General features: G+C 45.3%; 2 long non-coding RNA genes across 3 annotated transcripts; both read left to right on the forward strand.

The window, feature by feature from the left end:
* The first annotated feature begins 11312 nt into the window (after window positions 1–11312).
* Window positions 11313–13880, forward strand: LOC127328168 (uncharacterized). Its single transcript, XR_007868964.2, has 3 exons — window positions 11313–11692; window positions 12408–12548; window positions 13567–13880. It is a non-coding gene; the product is annotated as an uncharacterized lncRNA (long non-coding RNA).
* Window positions 13881–15987: 2107 nt separating this feature from the next.
* On the forward strand, window positions 15988–17461 carry LOC139835715 (uncharacterized). 2 transcript variants are annotated; one of them, XR_011751227.1, is made up of 4 exons: window positions 15988–16234; window positions 16329–16477; window positions 16638–16733; window positions 17358–17461. It is a non-coding gene; the product is annotated as an uncharacterized lncRNA (long non-coding RNA). The 2 variants fall into 2 exon arrangements; XR_011751226.1 differs by lacking the exon at window positions 17358–17461 and having other exon boundaries at window positions 15993–16234; window positions 16638–17194.
* Window positions 17462–17678: the final 217 nt, after the last annotated feature.

The raw sequence follows: 17678 nt of genomic DNA on the forward strand, positions 1-17678 counted from the left end.
AGAGCGTTTAACCTGGCAGCCAGGTGACCTTGAATTCAGCAAACAGGTAGACGGGCAAGTGCTGAAGAAGCGTTTCAAGGGATATTACTTCATTGGGAGTGCACTCGTTGACTTGTACTTCAAGTCTGGATGTATGGAAGATGGATTCAGGTGTTTCAGATATGTTCCAAAGCAAGATGTTGTCACATGGACAGTGATGATTTCGGGGTTGAGATTTTTGAGAGGGCACGTTGTTCCATGGATTACTAGGTCCATCCTTCCACCGTATCGAGAGTGATGAATGCGTGTGCCAGTTTGGCTGTTGCAACGACTGGTGAGCAGGTTCAGTGCTTTGCTACAAAATCTGGTTTTGATCGGTTCACTGCCATGGGAACTCCTACATCCATATATAGGCTAGGCCATATTTATATCAGGGCCATGGTAGTTGTCATTCAAATATTCATGGCGACAAAGCTTTTCAACCTACTCAGAAAATCCAGTGAAGAAAAACAATTGCCAGGGTTGGGCTTCAGGCTGCTTAAATGGTAGGTGCCAGGCCATTTTGATTTTAATACTCCCACCAATGTAATGCTTTTCAAAAAGTATACATAATATTGTCTGACCAAGTCTTTACCATTTCTTTGCAGGCACTTCTTTTTCACGGCTATGTTTTTTTCACTTAGTTAGTCTGAAGCTTGTGAACACAGTATCTTCAGATCACTAGTTGTTTAAGTCGTCAGCGGCCTAATGTTCACCTGGGATATTACACTATCTTCCAAAATAAAAATGTTGTGGATATAATTCATCTCGGTTTTGTGTTCTATATGATTCTCATACTCGTATGCAACCATGCTCGTATGTGCTGGCTAATAGTTGTACAAGTAGTTCAGTGTGTGTTAGGTACCAGGGTGGCTCAGATGCAGTTTAATGGTGTAACAGATTATTTACTCCTTGTAAAATAAAAAGGAAATTCCCGAATCCGGTTGACAGTACTTGCCAATAATCCCACCCCTCAAACAGAAATCCCCTAAAATGACTGCCTATTACCACCAGCCCATGCATACATATCATGTATCCTACGTCCTTAACTACGCAAGGGCTAGCCTCAGTAATAAGATTGATCTGATTTCTCTAAGCATAGCCTCAAAGCTTTCCAACTATTCTGTTTTTAATCTTTTGACATTAGGATCGGCAAGGAGTAGGATACCAATTCTCATGATATTTGTAATTTGACTGAACTAATTTGAAAGTTTTTTTGCTAGTGAGGTTCAGTTGGCGTTGTAGGTATGGACCATTTGGTTAACTTGGTTTACTAATTTGGAACAAACAAACAACGGAACACGCATCGCTTCCCTTAGCCTCAAGTCCAGCAACCAATAATTCCAACCTTGCAGCGACAACAAGTGCAATGCCTGTTACTTGTGCCGGCTGTGGTCAGCCGATGCAGCGGATCCAGGTCTGCCCACGCCGCCCTGGTATTTCCGGAAGGGGTGACCGTGCTTCCATTTTGTGATGACGAGTGGGTGGCCCCATCAGCATACCTTTGAAGGTAATCTTACAATACTGTCGCGTGTTCATCAGTGTCCCTTGCTCTCTGCTTGCAACTGAAGTTGTTTTGTGTCGTGGCTAGCTGGAGCGTGCCGGTTGAAGCTAGGGGGTGCTTTCATCAGACTTGGCTGCAGTCGACAAGGGATGCTTTCATCAGACTTGGCTGCAGTCGACAAGGGATGCTTCATCCTGGGCAGCGTGGTCACCTCACATGGCCAGAGGGGGTGGTCCTCTGCTGATCAATGGCATGTTCTCTGTTGGTTGGCTCGGTCTGCAAGTTTCTCGTCAAGAGGGAAGGAGGACTGGCGACACGCAGGTCGTGTAGCTTGTGTTGCGGACCGGAGGCGATTTGCACAAAAATAACCCAAAACTGAAAGAAAAGCACAGACTAACCCTCCGGCGAAACTATTTCACCAATCTAACCCTTTTGTGTGGCGCCCCTTCCACGGGCGCCACACATGCCCATGTGGCTCCCCACCTGCCGGCGCCACTGACCCAGCCGACGTGGCCCCCTCGCCGGCGAGGCTGGTGCGCCCATCCGGCAGTGGCGGCATGTGTGGCGCCCCTCCCAACGGCGCCACACATGCACTTGTAATCCCCCCGAGCATACTGTGAGACAATTCCTCTGGGACTTAGCCATTTTGCGAGGCTCGATGTGTGGCGCCGACTCCACTGGCGCCACACTAGCATATGTGGCGCCGATGCCACGGGCGCCACACATAGAGGCTCGCGAAAACGGCTAAGGACTTATCGTCCGGAGCCCCCTGGATGTTTTCGACCCAATGTTGATATAAGTTGGCATGTGTGGCGCCGATGCCACGGGCGCCACACAAGCACTTGTGGCGCCAGTTGGAAGGGCGCCACACATTGACTTTTGTTAAAAACATGAAAAATCCTATCAAACTCCAACGATTCTGAGTACAACATTGGACACAACAAGTAGCAATTTCATGACATACACATATAACACTTCATAGGTCACATTGGAGCACGTAGATTCAAACAACAAGTAGCATTACGAGACCATGGTTCGACATGACATAGGGTTCACAAATCGATACTTATGAATATAGAGTTCACAACAACTCGTGGGCACATCCTAGTAGCGTCCTCGACGTGCCGTCCTCGCGGGCTGCTTCCGGACGGCCATCCTCTTCGTCCGCTGCCGTGGCTGCTCCTGCTGCCGCTCTCTGCGCTGCACTCTTTACTGCTGCTCTGCTGCTCTGCTCTGCTCCTCCTCCTCCTCCTCCTCATCCTCCTCCTCCTCCTCGAAGAGAACGGCTCGTCGTTCCTCATCCTCGACATATCGATCTCCGCCGCGGCCCCTCATCCTCCTCGGTGACAACCTTCTTTCCTCGGTGACATAATCTTCCGGAGTGTACCGGTTTGGACCCTTGCCCCTTGGCTTCAACCGGTAAGGTGACCGTGCGGCTTGCTTGGAGGTACGCTTTGGAAGTATGGCTTGACTCAGAATTAGCTCGTCCTCGGGAATCTTCACGAGACACGAACACATGAGATTACAAAGTTGAAATTAGTAAGAACATGTTTGACGGCAACAAAATAGTCCATACCTCCCGCTCTTCGAAGAGGAAGATGTAGCGATTTCGGCTTCCCGGCAACCTAGCAAGGCGGCTAACCGCCGCATCTTTCGTGCGGTGTTCTGCGTCATCCCGGTCATGGTTACAAATCCCCCACATCATAGTATCGTACATTCCAAGTTGGTGATCATACCTTAATGAAATACCGCAACGGTCGGACAGGCTTGTCATCTCTCCCGCTCTGCTCCCACATAACCTCGCACTCCTCACTGTTTTTTCGATCTCCTTCCGCTGTGACAAATATAGCATACACAATTGAAGCGTTCACATGGCAATGTAGATGATGTACTAGTTACTGAGAGAATAGAAAACCACGAAGTTCAGCTCGGAAGCAATAGAAGTCGATCTCCCTCTGCGAGCAAATCTGTCGTCTTGGCTTTGCCCAACCTCATCGAATCGGATGGGGTCGTCCAAGATCTCCTCAGGATACGCGTGCTTAACTAACTCGATACGCGTGTTCTCATGGAACCACTCGAGGTAGTTGTTGAAAGCGGCGAAGTTGTGAGGCACAATCTGCTCAGGGCCAGCATTCCGTGCCGCTTCCAAACACTGTTGGAACGCTGCGATGTGGCCGCTATGATGGACTGGCCAATTTGTGATCTTCCTCTGCCGCTGCCTATCAAGCTGCAAGAATCAACAAGTTAGTTTGTACATCTTCTATCAAGAATCTTCCATCGCATGATTCCAGAAGTTTACCTATGAAGCGCCTTGTCCGTGTCTTGCCACCTTTGGTGGGCACTCGATACGGCCCAAACTGTCTCATCACTCTTTGCGGCTGGTGGTGTTCAACAAGCCACATGCATATGAGTGGGCAGCGCATACGCCAGAACCGCGCCTCCTCCGTGCACTTGTGGTTGAGGTCAGTCATCGACGCGCCAATACGGTAGTAGCTACCATATGGCTCCCATTCCACCCGCAGCATACAAACATCTCGAATTTAGAACATGCCCGGTAGAATCAATGAAAACTAGGATTGCAAAAGAGTGATCGGTTACACTGCTCAGCGGTAAGAGTGTCCAACTCGAGTGTCTTGCATGTACATGATCTTTGGATCGCCCGACATCTCCGAGACATTGTCCCAAAGGTATGCCCAAGTGGGCTCCCGATCAGGAGAGTGAGGGTAATGAGGCCATGGCCTCTCGTTGAGTACCCTAGGCCGCCCAACTGATAGGCGGTCCCAGCTCCATACGGAAAGTAGGAGCATGCATCCACCAATACCGCCGCTCCCAGTCCTGCTCCCGATTCTGCGACAAGCTTCGTCCAGCTAGCATGTAAGACATTTGGTTAGTACTTTGTCTAGCACACTACTATAGGAAAATAGTACATAGAGCAAATCATCACCTGCCGGTAGAGGTAGGCAAGTGCCATTGTTCCCCAACTCCAACGGTTATCCAACACCGTTAGCGCCTTCGACCAACACCAATGGGCCAGCTTCCCCCACCGTCAGGAAAGAGAGTCCTCGAAATCATGTACCATAAGTACACGCGGGCGTACGTCCTCCGAGTGTCCTCGTCGGCCTCTTCCGGGCATTCTCCAAAGTTAGTCTGATCCATTCGAAAGACGCGCCGGCGGGAGCTCTCTTCTTTGGATCTGGCGGCGGCGGAGGAGCCTGCCAATAAGCACCTCCATCTGCCGGCGCCACCCATCGAAGTTGTGTTCATACACGGTGGCTCGCCACTGAATAGGTAGTCCAAGGATCATGGAAACATCCTGGAGAGTAGGGGCCATCTCGCCGGCCCTCAAGTGGAAGGTGTGAGTCTCCGGCCTCCACCGGTCGACAAGGGCGGTGAGTGCCGAGGGGTTCATGAGTGGCCCCCCACGGCTTACAAGGGATATGAACGGGAGAAGACCGGTAGGCCGGATGAACTCCGTGTACCTCTCGTCATACGGTATATCCGATGTGCCATGGTAACGAATCTTCAAAGGTTGAAGATCCGTTCCCTTCTCCGTCATATGAACAGCCCGGTGCAACCTGTCGTACTCTTCATCCGAAGCCACACCATCCTACATGTATGAGCAACACATACATGAGAATATATCCAAATAAGCCATCACACATACATTCCTAACAAATATGAGTTATTCCATCAAGAATACATGAGAATATATCTAACTTTCGAATCACCTATACATCACACATACATGAGAGTTCATATCCAAATACATGCTCCAATTTTGCCTTTCACCACATACATACATAAGGTTCCATACATACACACATACAAATATTTGGATCAAGAATACATGAGTTATTCCATCACAAATAATAGGCATATGTAACAAATTTGAATGCATTTGCTAGGCAAATATTAGACATTTCAACACATGCATACATAGGATTTCAACACATACATGTAAAATTTCATTCAACACATCTAGGGTTCCTACATATCTAGGGTTCCTACATATCTAGGGTTCCTACACATACACATTCAACACATACATAGCCATTTCAAATCTAGTTTCCATGTCTAGGGTTCATGTGCAAATCTAGCAAGATCTATGAAATTAGTGGATGAATGTGAGGGATTCGAAGGGGATTACCTTGAGGAATGGATGGGGAAGAGATTGGCCGGTCAGATCTGACGAATTTGTGGCCGATTTGTTGGGGGAGAGAGGGAGGGAGGAGGAGGAACCGCCGGCCGCCTTGGGGGAGAGAGGGAGGTCGTCCAAGAAACAGAGAAGAAGATGGTCGGGCTGGGCGCGGGCGCGGGCGCCACACTTAAGTGGATGTGTGGCGCCCGTGGCATCGGCGCCACACATGCTAGTGTGGCGCCCGTGGCATCGGCGCCACACATCGAGCCTCGCAAAACGGCTAAGTCCCAGACGTTCCGGAGCCCCTGGATGTTTTGGACCGAAAACATGATATAAGTTGGCACGTGTGGCGCCGTTGGGAGGGGCGCCACACATGCTGCCACGTCGGATGGGCGCACCAGCTCAGCGGCGAGGGGGCCACGTCGGCTGGGTCAGTGGCGCCGGCAGGAGGGGAGCCACATGGGCATATGTGGCGCCCGTGGGAGGGGCGCCACACAAAAGGGTTAGATTGGTGAAATAGTTTCGCCGGAGGGTCAGTCTGTGCTTTTCTTTCAGTTTTGGGTTATTTTTGTGCAAATCGCCCGGACCGGACACCCTCTCATACAGTGACAGCTGATGGCGCAGGTTGGGATCCGGCGGGATGCGCGTCCAGAGCTGCATGTTGACGACGCTGGATTGACACTGCACTAGGCCCCCCTTGCGGTCATCATGGGCACGCGGCAGGCCGGTGTCAGTTAACCAGCTGCTGCACTTCGTTTTCTTCAGTTAGCTGTAGCAACAGGTCGTCAGTTAGCTGTTTTTAGTTTTCAGTCAAGTAGAAAAAACTGAGCTGCGACTCGGTATTTGATTTGCTTCCTAGATAGATAAGATCGTCGCCCTGGTCAATCGTGGGATGGCACGATGCAACGTCCATGGCGGCAGAATAGGGAGGCACGCAGGAGACGTTGGGATGGCAGCGTTGTTGCCCTGGTCGTGTCCCATTTTCCGTTTTTTCAGTTAGCATGCACTTGTAACTCTGAATAAATAGAAGAACGAAAGTTGACTTCTAGTGGACTTGCACACGAATGCATCCCTTGTCATGGGAGCGCCGAGCCGATTTGTGCCAGTTGAAGTCAGTAAGTGGCAGGATAACTCCGGTGGAGTGCGTAAACCTGGTAGGTAGCGGTGGTTGAGAATGGCGCGTTGGCGGTGGAGTTGAGCCTGGGTTGTAGCGGGAGCGCAAGCTGGGTGCCGAGGGCGGTCGGAGAGCAGAGCCGGCACGCGCGTAAATAGAGGACCAGCAGTTTGCCAGTAATCAAACAGAGCGCAGGCAAGCTGGAGTGTCGGAAGGCGACGGCGGCGCAGTGCGCACGGACCTATCGTCTCCTCGCAGCAGCGTACAGACGAACTTGGGCAGCAGTTTGATGTTCTGACGCACGTCCAGGTATGATTGACCCGCTCGCGTGCACTGGTGCAGGTTCGGCTCCGGCGGGATCGATGCGCGTCCTGACATATGCTGGTGTTAACGAGGCTGGCCCTTATGCAAGCACGCATGCCGTCGGGTGGTGACCGCCGCCCTGCACTTGGCCTTCGCCATGAAGCGCGGACCGCTTCTCCCACGGGTGCGGGTGCTCCACCTGCGACACGAGGCACGCCTTTTGTCCGGCGGTGGCGAGCTGGCGCGGCGGCTGGCCCGGGCCGGGCCGCGTGCATCTGACCTCGCTCTCAGCCTCAGGATGTTGACGAATGACGAAGCTGGCTGAATTGGCACTGCACAATTAATCCGAACCCACCGGTCGACCCTAGTATCTGTTGCTGAGCTAAGAGCAATTCCAATAGTGTAGCCAGCTGCTGGCTATAAGCCAAGTGCCATGTCATCTAGAGTCAATTTGGAGCCAACATATACAATAGTGAGCTATACAAATGTAGTACTTAATCAATGTGTGGCCCACCTTTCAATCTCACAAAGTGCCTAGGAGCACGCGCTAGAGCTGGCTCTTGCATAAGAGCCCACTCTTCTTCTCTCTCCTCCTCTCTCTCCTCCAACTAAGCAATAATATACTATTTTAATCCTTATAGCCAGCTGATTAGGACTTATTGTACTTGCTCTAAGAGCAAAACAGCAGTCACCACGTTGATGGAGGCCACGTCTTCGTTCTCTGACAGAGCCAAGGGAGGGGCACTTGGGTTTGGGTTTGTGAGTTGTGACACCAACTCGGAGGCCTAGCTAATTGTTGGATACCATCAACTCCCGACCGTAGGATAGGAGGACGATGCACACCATAAGGCCTTGTTTGGTACTAGTGTTTCAGTGGGAATTAGTGGGGATAATACTCTAGAGTATTGGGTGAATCACTGTTGTCATCCAATCCCCACAAAACCCCATCCCCAATCCACTAGGTAGGGGTAGAGTATTGGGGATTGAAAAAATTACACTAAAAATTTAGGGAAAAGTGGGGATAAGTGGGGATTAAACTCTCTCATACTCTAGCACCAAACATGCATTGGGGATAAGTGGGGATTTAAAATTTGGAGCGGATTATCCCCGCTAATCCCCACTAAAACTCTAGTACCAAACAAGGCCTAAGCGTCGTTGGTTGCCGAGGGTGGTAGAAGCGAAGAAGGCGCGATCTGCAGACGAGCAAGGTCCATGCCCAGCCACGGGAGTTTGTCGCCGGCCGGTGCACGGTGGCCATGCGCGTCTCGGTGACCGCGGCGTGCATCAGTGCCGATCGACGCGCTGCTGGCCGCCACATTCAACAACCACTCTACATCCAACTCCGCGTGCTTCACGGATGTCTATCGCTTGATTTCGCGTTCCATCGGACAGGCTAGCTAGGCGGATTATTCTTTGAATATGTTGCGTTGCTCTTTGTTGGACGTCTTGAAACATTAGAAACAAATTCACTACTAAACACAAAATTCGCATACTTGCAAACAATACTGGTAGGATGATGCGCCTTTTCAGGTTATTGTTCGCGGTTTTGACCTGGACCCTTTGGAATGTGCGCTTTAAGATAGTGATAGAGCGTATCTTTCCTCGACGCGCGAGCTTTTGACTCTCTATTTTTTCTTGGCTTTGTTGCAGCAATGGTACCCACTATGTAGACAGCGGGACACAAAGCGTCTGGATGGTATGTTGGAGAATCTTCTTGCAGCGGTCCGTCGCATTTCTACGCCGTCCAGCCTCTGAGTGGCCCTATTCTTTGGGATGTATCGCTTGTTTTCTTTCCTTTGGGCATGGTGTGATGTGGCCACAACAAATCTTTGGTGGTTGGTAGTTTCTGTTTGTGCTGTACTTAAACCTTGTATTTATGTGGCTGCTTTATTTATAAAGTGGGGCGAAAACTTATTTCGAGGAGGATTAAACATAAAATTCCTTCGCACCTAGATGAAAGCATGTACAAAATGTTCGCATACTTGCAGGTGTGGAGACTCGTGGCTAGGAGTTACGATAAGTAAGCGCGGGATCAGAATGCTTAACTCTTCGCTCCGAGACTAGTTCCCTCCTCATTTTTTATATGTAGTTGTGTCTTGGTTGTGAGTGCGTGCCTGAGGACATGTTTTCTGGGTTGTAATGCCGGAGTTGGTGGGATTGCGAGACTTTGATATGCGTGTGTTTGTAAACCTAATACTACTCTATTGTTGGTGGCTTTATTAAGTTAAAGCCGGGCTCTGCGCGAGCCTTCCGTCTAAAAAGTAAGTCTGAAGACAAGGTGCAAGACGTTTGACCGATATAAATCTCGCAGTATAAAAATCAAAATATATTAAATCCGATTTGAGCATGTCGTTCTTTTGGATCCAAACAAGAAAATCTCACACAATCACATGGTGTATCATAATGGCATGGAACACACAATCTTCTCCACGATTTGGAGGCCAACCGTGTCGCGATTTATTATTTACTAGTACAAATGCCCGTGCTTTGCCACGGGTACGGTGCATAAATATAATGCAACCTAGTAACGATGTGTCATATTTGTTGGAAGCTGCATAAAGAATGGAGTCACTATTGCCTGTTGTTTATTTGATATTTGTGTAAACATATTGTTGTCTGAAATCATAAATTCAGTCACCTGCAATTTTAATTTTCTTCCACATCGATCTTGGGTTCTAAAATAAGTGCACTGCAAATTAGTTTTTCAAGATGTAAAAAGAGTGCATATACATGGCTTGTGTGCGCCTGGATACATGGCTTGTCACCTGTAAGATGTAGATGAAAAATGAAATTAGTTTTTCAAGATGTAGAAGATGCACTAAAATATATGGCTTGTCTGTTGAATTTAACTTTCCTTTTAGTAAAACACATGTCTTTTAACTCCAATCTATTTTTTACTGAGTTGTGTTTTGTTGCCGGAGTAACTTAAATAGGTCTCATAGCCCAACAAACTTGCATTTGAACAGTAGACCAAATTTATCTATTAGGTTAGCATTTGGTGGATCGACATATGGTGAAATGACCAATGATTACAATAGAAGGTCGACATTAGAATCCACAATCACACAACCAATTTGTCATCTTTCAAGTCTCAGTTTCTCATGTTCATCATTTAGTTTTAAGTCGAGAAAACTCAATTTTCACCAATATGTCAGATGACCCTAGCAAGTTGTAATAAGAATTCCTTATTTTTCAAATAAAAAATGTCATGATACTGAGTGAAATGTATCTATCCAGAGGTCTTAGACAAAATACTTCTTGTCTAGAATTTCATGATATTCTTTTATGATATATACAGTTTTTTAATTTTTTATACCAAGAAGTCACCTTAATATTTTAGCTACCGAGCCACTTTAAATGTGCCTAATGCCTTAACATGTAAGAAGCAAAATTCTTAAATCTTCACATAAAATTTGTTACCATATAATATTATCTAACGATGATTACAATGTTTTGATGATTCAAATTTACTCTTCCAATAAAAACAGTAATAATTTTTATACTTTCTCTTTTTAAAATTAATTGACACAACTTTAAATTAATAAAACACAAAAGTGAATTACGCACACACTGCCCACGCACAAACCGCTCACTCCCCTTTCTCTTCTCAATCCATCCTCCCATCGGCCCGCCGGTCCCTCTTCTCTATCGCCGCCGGCTCGGGTGAGCTCCCTATCCCGTATTGCCACTGGTCCCCGCAGCCCGGTCAGGTCCTGCTCCCTTAGCCCTTGTATCGCCGCCGGTCCCTATTGCTAGTACTCCCTCTGTTCCGGAATGTAAGGCGTTTGGGGTGTTACTTACAAAATAATTTGCACTACAAAATATAGCGACTTGCCCGTTTTGCCCCTCCACCACCCACTCGTGGAGCACACCTGCTCCACTCGCTGGCCACTCCACCCACGCCGCCGCCCTCTCCCTGGCGCGCGCCGCTGCCCCCGCCCTCTCCCTGGCCCGCGCCGCCGCTTGCCCCTCTCCGTGGCGTGCGTAGCCGCCGCCCTATCCTCTAGCATGCGTCGCCGCTGGCCGCTGCCGCTTCTCAACCGCGCGCAGAGCCACCTGCTCGCATCGCTCCACCCCCTCGCCTTGGTCCACCCGCTCCTCCCATGTCGCCGCCGCTCCCTGTCTCCCTAGCGCACATCGCCGCTGCAACCTCTCAATTGCCGTCCTCTCCAACAAAACTACCGCATCGAGGTCGACTTCAAAATGCATTTTTTCCTCCACTGGCGACCAGATTTACAGCGGCGGTGCTCGATCTGAGAGAGCCATGGTGAGGGCGGAGCTCCAATCGTGGTGTTGGCAGTGGTGCGGAGCTCCAATCGTAGCCAGAGAAGGCCACCTTCCAGATCTTGGCGAATGCACGGAGGATGAGGTGGTTGTGGTGGTGCGGTGCCTTGAGGGATTCGAACCGGTGGAGGAGCTTCCGCAGCTCGTCGCCGTCCACGATCTTCGGTGGCGTCCTGGAGAGAGCGGACGGTGCGCTCTATTTCGCCGAGCTGGAGCACGAGTGCGGCCACGCTGGGCGTGCTCCTCACGACGGAGGGCGACCCGCGACGCGACCTGGAACCAGGTCATCTTTTGGCTCACCGGCGGCAGCGCAGGGCGTGTTCTTACCAAGGTACGTATAGAGGAAAACAGCAATTGCTACTGTATCTTACCACGGCAAGATTGGCCCTGCTGCTACAGTTTTAGTACTCCACATGAATGTTAGGAACTTAGCCATGAGATTGTAATCCCGCATGAACCTTATTTTACCTGAATATTTTCTGGAATCAGCGACGATTTTGGCCGAGCACAGTAACATTCGTTGTTTGTTTTGAACATTGTGAATGAGAAAATACATTCAGTTTTGCATCGCATAGATTAGTCAGTACTCGATGGTTTAGCTTCCAATTCCAGTGGCAAAGGTCAGTTTTATTTAGTTCAACATTAGTTTAAGCTTGTCCTTGGTTTGGATGACCTGTTCTTGTTCTTTTACTAAGTTGCGGCAACTTCTGTAGCAATGTTGTTGTTTTTTATTTAGCTCGAGTGATATGTTATGTCATTATAGCCTAGAAGTTGCAGAAGAGTTATATTCATACAGGCGAAATGGAGTAGGTGTGTGTATAGCTTTACTGGATGTTTCGTAGATAAATGCCTCGATTGTCCCTCAACTGCAACTGAACTCTCCCTCAAATGTCTGTTTGTTTACTACATCTGCCTCCTTTTTTTTATTACCTGCGGGTGATAAATTTTCAATTTGCTGTGGGTTATACTCCAGGGAAGCCATTATACTCTGTAATTCGGCATTCTTCTTTCATAATTACTCTGGCTAACTTCTGTGTTTATAATAGGGAGGAGCATGCCTGAAGAAGACGAACAAATCAAAGACATCCAGTGCCTAATCGAGGGAATTTTATCAGTTCGATCCTTGCATTTAGTACGACACAAGCTGATGATTCTGAAGATCTCTGTTGTTGTATCTTCTCAGTAAGGTACTCTTTTCTATGTTGGCCAAATGATAGAAATTGCTTAACTCCTGTTTCTTTGACACATAGTGTTGCTTGTGCACTGAACCATGAATTTGTAACTGAAAATTGCTTAACTCCTGTTTCTTTTTGACAAAAGCTGATAATTCTGAAGATGTAGTGTGCTTGTTATATAAAGTTGCAAACTAATGCTTATTCATACGACTCTGCACGTCTTACATGAATTTGCAAATGAAAATTTTAGAGTATATAAAATTTGCAAATGAAATTGTTGATACAATCGAGAGTTTGTTCACAGTTCATTGAAATATGTAAATAGTAGGACAAATGTCGGTTTCAAACACCCTGCAATAATATGAAAATGAAACCTTGACTGCTGAAACTATTAAGCATGCACCTATATGTTAGTAAATGGGTTTTCAATCAGTATGTAACTAAGTGCAGTTAAAAGTTTAGACGTAGAGGAACAAGCGGGGTAAGTTCTCTAAGAGTTATATCTGCATTTACATTTATAGGTGCTTCTTACTCTATGTAAGGGATGAGACAATAAAGAGGTGAACTCGAAACATACTGTTAATATGTTAGCCAGCTCCTTTTTGATGTGGTATGGGGAAAGAGAACTTATAGAATATCAGTGGAAATATTCTGACCCAGAAAGATTGCAACACAAAGAAAAGCAAGACAAAAAAGGAAAAGAAGGCAAGCTGCATCTTGTATTCAAAATAATTGGGATTAGTTTAATTCTTCTCAAAATAATTGTCTTACATAACCTTTTGTTTTCATTACATGAGTATATATGTGAAATACCGAAACTCTAGGCTTCCTTATCTTGGGAATACTTCCTTCCATTGTTTAACATGTTTAATATTAAAAACTCTAGGCTTCTTAATAACCATGCTTAATATTCATGTCGGAATGACATGCGCTATTTCTTTAAATATTTTTTTCCATATCTAGACATATATTTTTCATGTATATAGCTGCCTGACATCTTGGTACCGTATTTTTGTGTTTATTATTGCAGCCAAAATTTGCACAAATCACATATAAAGGTAAAAAGTGGGAACAGAAAAGTAAATCAAAAGGTTTACATAGGAATTCGCCTCCGATGCATGAATTCTTCCTTAAAGCAGTGAAAGAAGCAATGCGGTCCTTCATTTGAAATATTGTTGAGGAATTTGGTTCTGCTACTCGAAATGAATAAAAGTTCCAAGTTTTGTTCGATGGTGATTCTTAGGAAAGCTTATCAGCGAAGTGTTTAACACAATGATTCTGCAATGGCATTTGAGTCTTGAACTCTTGTTCTATCTATCAATTTTCGACTGACTTAAGTTAACTGCTGCCGTTCTATTGTTGAAATCATATGAGGTAAACTTTATTGAGCTTCCTCCTTGTTGATGCATTTAAGCGATACATTATTCAGGATCTATTAGTCTTTGTTGTTTAGGAGAATAGGAACACATCTCATGTACTCACTGCCTTCCGAGACGTAGGGTTTTATAGCACCCATGTCGGGTTGCCGTACTTCCGCACCAAGGCCATAGCACCCATGTAGCGACGCATCTTGTCACGTGGACCACCGATAAATGTTCCCGGCAACATTGTACGCTTTCCAATAGCATCGGTACTACCCTGAACATCTATTGAGCTCACCTATGAACATGTGGTAGTCATAGAGTTAAAAAAATACTAAAGATAGTCATCAAGATGATGATTGCCTTGACATGCATTAACATCATTTTTGAACGGTATCATAGAGTTAAAAAATAAAGAAAGAGCTTAAGCAAGGTGATGAATTGCCTTACCTGAGCGTTGTCTCCTGATTCACTCTCTTTCTTATCATTTTCCACAATCTCTCCCATCTGAATATCAATCGAACACATATGTGAAAGGTAGTCATGGAGTTAAAAAAATAATAAGATAGTTAGGAACATGATGAATTAGTTTGTGAATAGTTTAATTTATACTGTTGTATTTCTTCTCTAATTCTTAATCACACATATATACCTTTATATCTGAAACAGTCACCTGATTTTGGGTGAAAATTAGCACACTTAATCTGTGTTTCACAAGTGATTTAAAACTTTTATATGTGATAAGATGTTGATGATAAGGTCAATTTTGAGCTATTGGGCTGCACTCAGTAAGCTCCTTGATTAGTATGTTAAATATGCTAGAGTTTTCAGACATCTTATGTACTATTATTACTGTATAAATTCAGAGATTCAATACAATAGAGCATTGGGCGCTTGGTAGCACCCCAGAGCAAGTGGTCGTGGTGAATACATGTACAGTATAGAGTATGGACCTGGAATCATTTTGCTCTGACGGGTAGAAGCCTTATACATATGGTTAGTGAAGTTTGATGTTAAGTGCGGTTTAGCGACTTCATTGCTTTTTAGTATTTAGTACTACATGGTTACCGAATTTGACGATGGTTCATTCCAAAATTAGCTTAAGTTGCCTTTTGTGTGCAGGTTATAGCACGAAATTAGTCAAGTGGACCAAAGTGTACTTTTTGTGTGAGTTGTTCCGTAGGGAAAGCGGTGTTCTCCTCGACGACAACATCAACAGGTAGTTTTTACAGTTGAGTGTTTGATTGAAGTTTGTTACTTATTTTGATTTAGATGGGCGAGTCATCGGCCGGAGAACACATGACCCGGCACTAAAGTTGATTGTATTTTATCTGTGCTCTCTAAATTAATTGTCTGTTTGCTCTGTGATTTGATAGCCATCAGGATCAGTAAGGAGCATCTGGAATTAAAGAACAGATATGGTTACAAGCAAACTCCCTTTCAATACGAGAACAAAGGTGAATAGAAAAATCTTTGGTTGTGATTCTGTTTGTTAGTCGGCAAGTTGGTAGTAGTATATTAAGTAGTCAAAATGGTCTATTTCTTTGGTTGTTGCATGGATCTTTTGACGATAAGAAAAGAAGACATGCCTTTTGACGATAAGAAAATAAGACATGCCAAAGAAGATCATTTATTCAAATAGTACAGGAAGTGCTTATTGATGATGAAACTATTTTGCTATTTCTCGCTTTCAACAATAAACTATTTTAGTGTGATGGATGCAAAGAATAAAAGTTATGATCTTTCTTTAGAAAAATAGTTTGCAAAAATTTGTTAGTTTCAGATAAAGTGATACTACAAATGCTTTGTTTGTTCATCAGAAATAATTTGTACTTCTAGCTGCATATATTCACTTTCGTTCTTCAAAATGAGTATACGATAGGCAGGATGGTAGTTAGCTATATTTGTATTTCCAGTAGCACAATACAAGAGTAAGCTGACTTCTATGTAGTTAGCTATATTTGTATCTCTCCGAAAATTTTACGAAGGACATATTGTGTTAAGGAATGTTTCCAGTAGCACCATTTCTGTATTTTGTTCATATTTGTACGGCGGTTCAAAATTTCTGGGCAGCAACTTGATATGTCATTTTACCATTTCAGAAGTGCTCAAATTTGGATATAATTTGAACAGTAGGCTCATATTAGTATGTTTGTTTTTCTGTTCTTTCCCCAGATTTCTCTTCCCAGGATCTTCCCTTGGAAGGCTATGCCGCCAAGAAAGCAGCGAAAAAGGGGGTGACCACCGCTACCAAGTAGCAGCAACCACAACCGCCCGACCCGCCTGGACCTGACGCTCCCGTGCAGGAGAAGCTGCGGTGGCTTGCTGACCAAGAGAGTAAGTGTCTCAGAGCCCTAACTCCTTACCGATATGCTTTGCTTTTTATTCTTTTTTTACTGATTTTGATTTAATGCTTGATTTCAAACGTCAGCTAGGATTCCTCATCCGAAGTAGTTTGGAGTGGACGGGGAGTACAATTTCATGGTCATTGATCTTCTTGGTCCAAGTCTGGAAGACTTATTCAACTATTGCAACAGAAAATTCACTCTTAAAATAGTACTTATGCTTGCTGATCAGTTGGTAAGTTTTTCTTACTGTATCATAGCATTTTGGCTGTTAATATTGGCCCACCTATTTGACATAATACCAACGGAAGTATCTATGTGCAAAATCAAATCTTATGTGTAATTGTTTTGTCATTTTTACCGCCAAATTAATGCATTCAAATATTTTTATACAGATTGCTAGGGTAGAGTACATGCACTTGAGGGGCTTTCTTCATCGTGATATAAAGCCGGATAACTTTCTTATGGGTTTAGGCCGTAGAGCAAGCCAGGTTGGTTCCATTCTTGCACATTTTTATTTGCCCGACTTGATTTATCAATTTTGTTTCCTTTGTATTTGCATAATTCGTAGTGGCATTATACTATTTATAGTTTTTGACCTGGTCCGTGATACGCTAAAGAAAAGTTATATCATCTGGTAGCTTGGCACTTCAAACAGGGTAGAAGCTAGGGTTGGGCAAGCTTGTGGCTAGTCCAGCCTGATCATATACTCTACTGGGCATTGGGCTGGGCCAAAAAAAATCACAAGCTTGCCCCATTCCTGGCTCTAGTCCTAGGCCCTGGGTGAAAGCCTAGCTGCCCCAGGTCTGTTTCCACCCCTGAATTCAAGCCCCTCAAATTATAGTTAGGAGAGGCTAAATGGTATCACAACAGAAATTCACTGGGTTATAGATGGTCCTGTACATGATCTTTTCTTGCTTTTTAGTTAAGCAAGAGATTCATCTCGAAACTGTTACAGCTGATGTTCATGCATTATTATGATTATAATGACTGTAATGGTGCTGTACAACTCTACTTAATTCTACTCCTGGTGTTAAATAATAAATAATTATTAATACATCAGTTGCTGCCCTGATGGAATGACTTTGCAACGTAAACGGTTAAAAATACTTCAGTTCTTGCGAGATTCCAGAAAAAAGCATGTCTGATTCGAGAGGGGGAGAGGGTGTTACATACCTGAACTCCCTGCTCTGATGATCCGCCTTTTTGATTCAATGAAATTCGGGAGGGGCAGGTTGAACTCCAAATACACGAGTTCTCTAGCCCGAGCCATGGTTCAGTGTACCCTTTATATGGGGCGTTTATGGGAAATGTTTTAATTACCATAGCGTAATGTATGGGTCGAGTTAATTTACATTATTTGTGGGAAGGTGATATTACATACCTGAGGAAGGTAATTTGTAAGATTACCATAGCGTGATTCCTGGGCTGATGGT

Source organism: Lolium perenne, chromosome 1 (assembly GCF_019359855.2).
Source record: "Lolium perenne isolate Kyuss_39 chromosome 1, Kyuss_2.0, whole genome shotgun sequence".
Taxonomy (NCBI): Eukaryota; Viridiplantae; Streptophyta; class Magnoliopsida; order Poales; family Poaceae; genus Lolium; species Lolium perenne.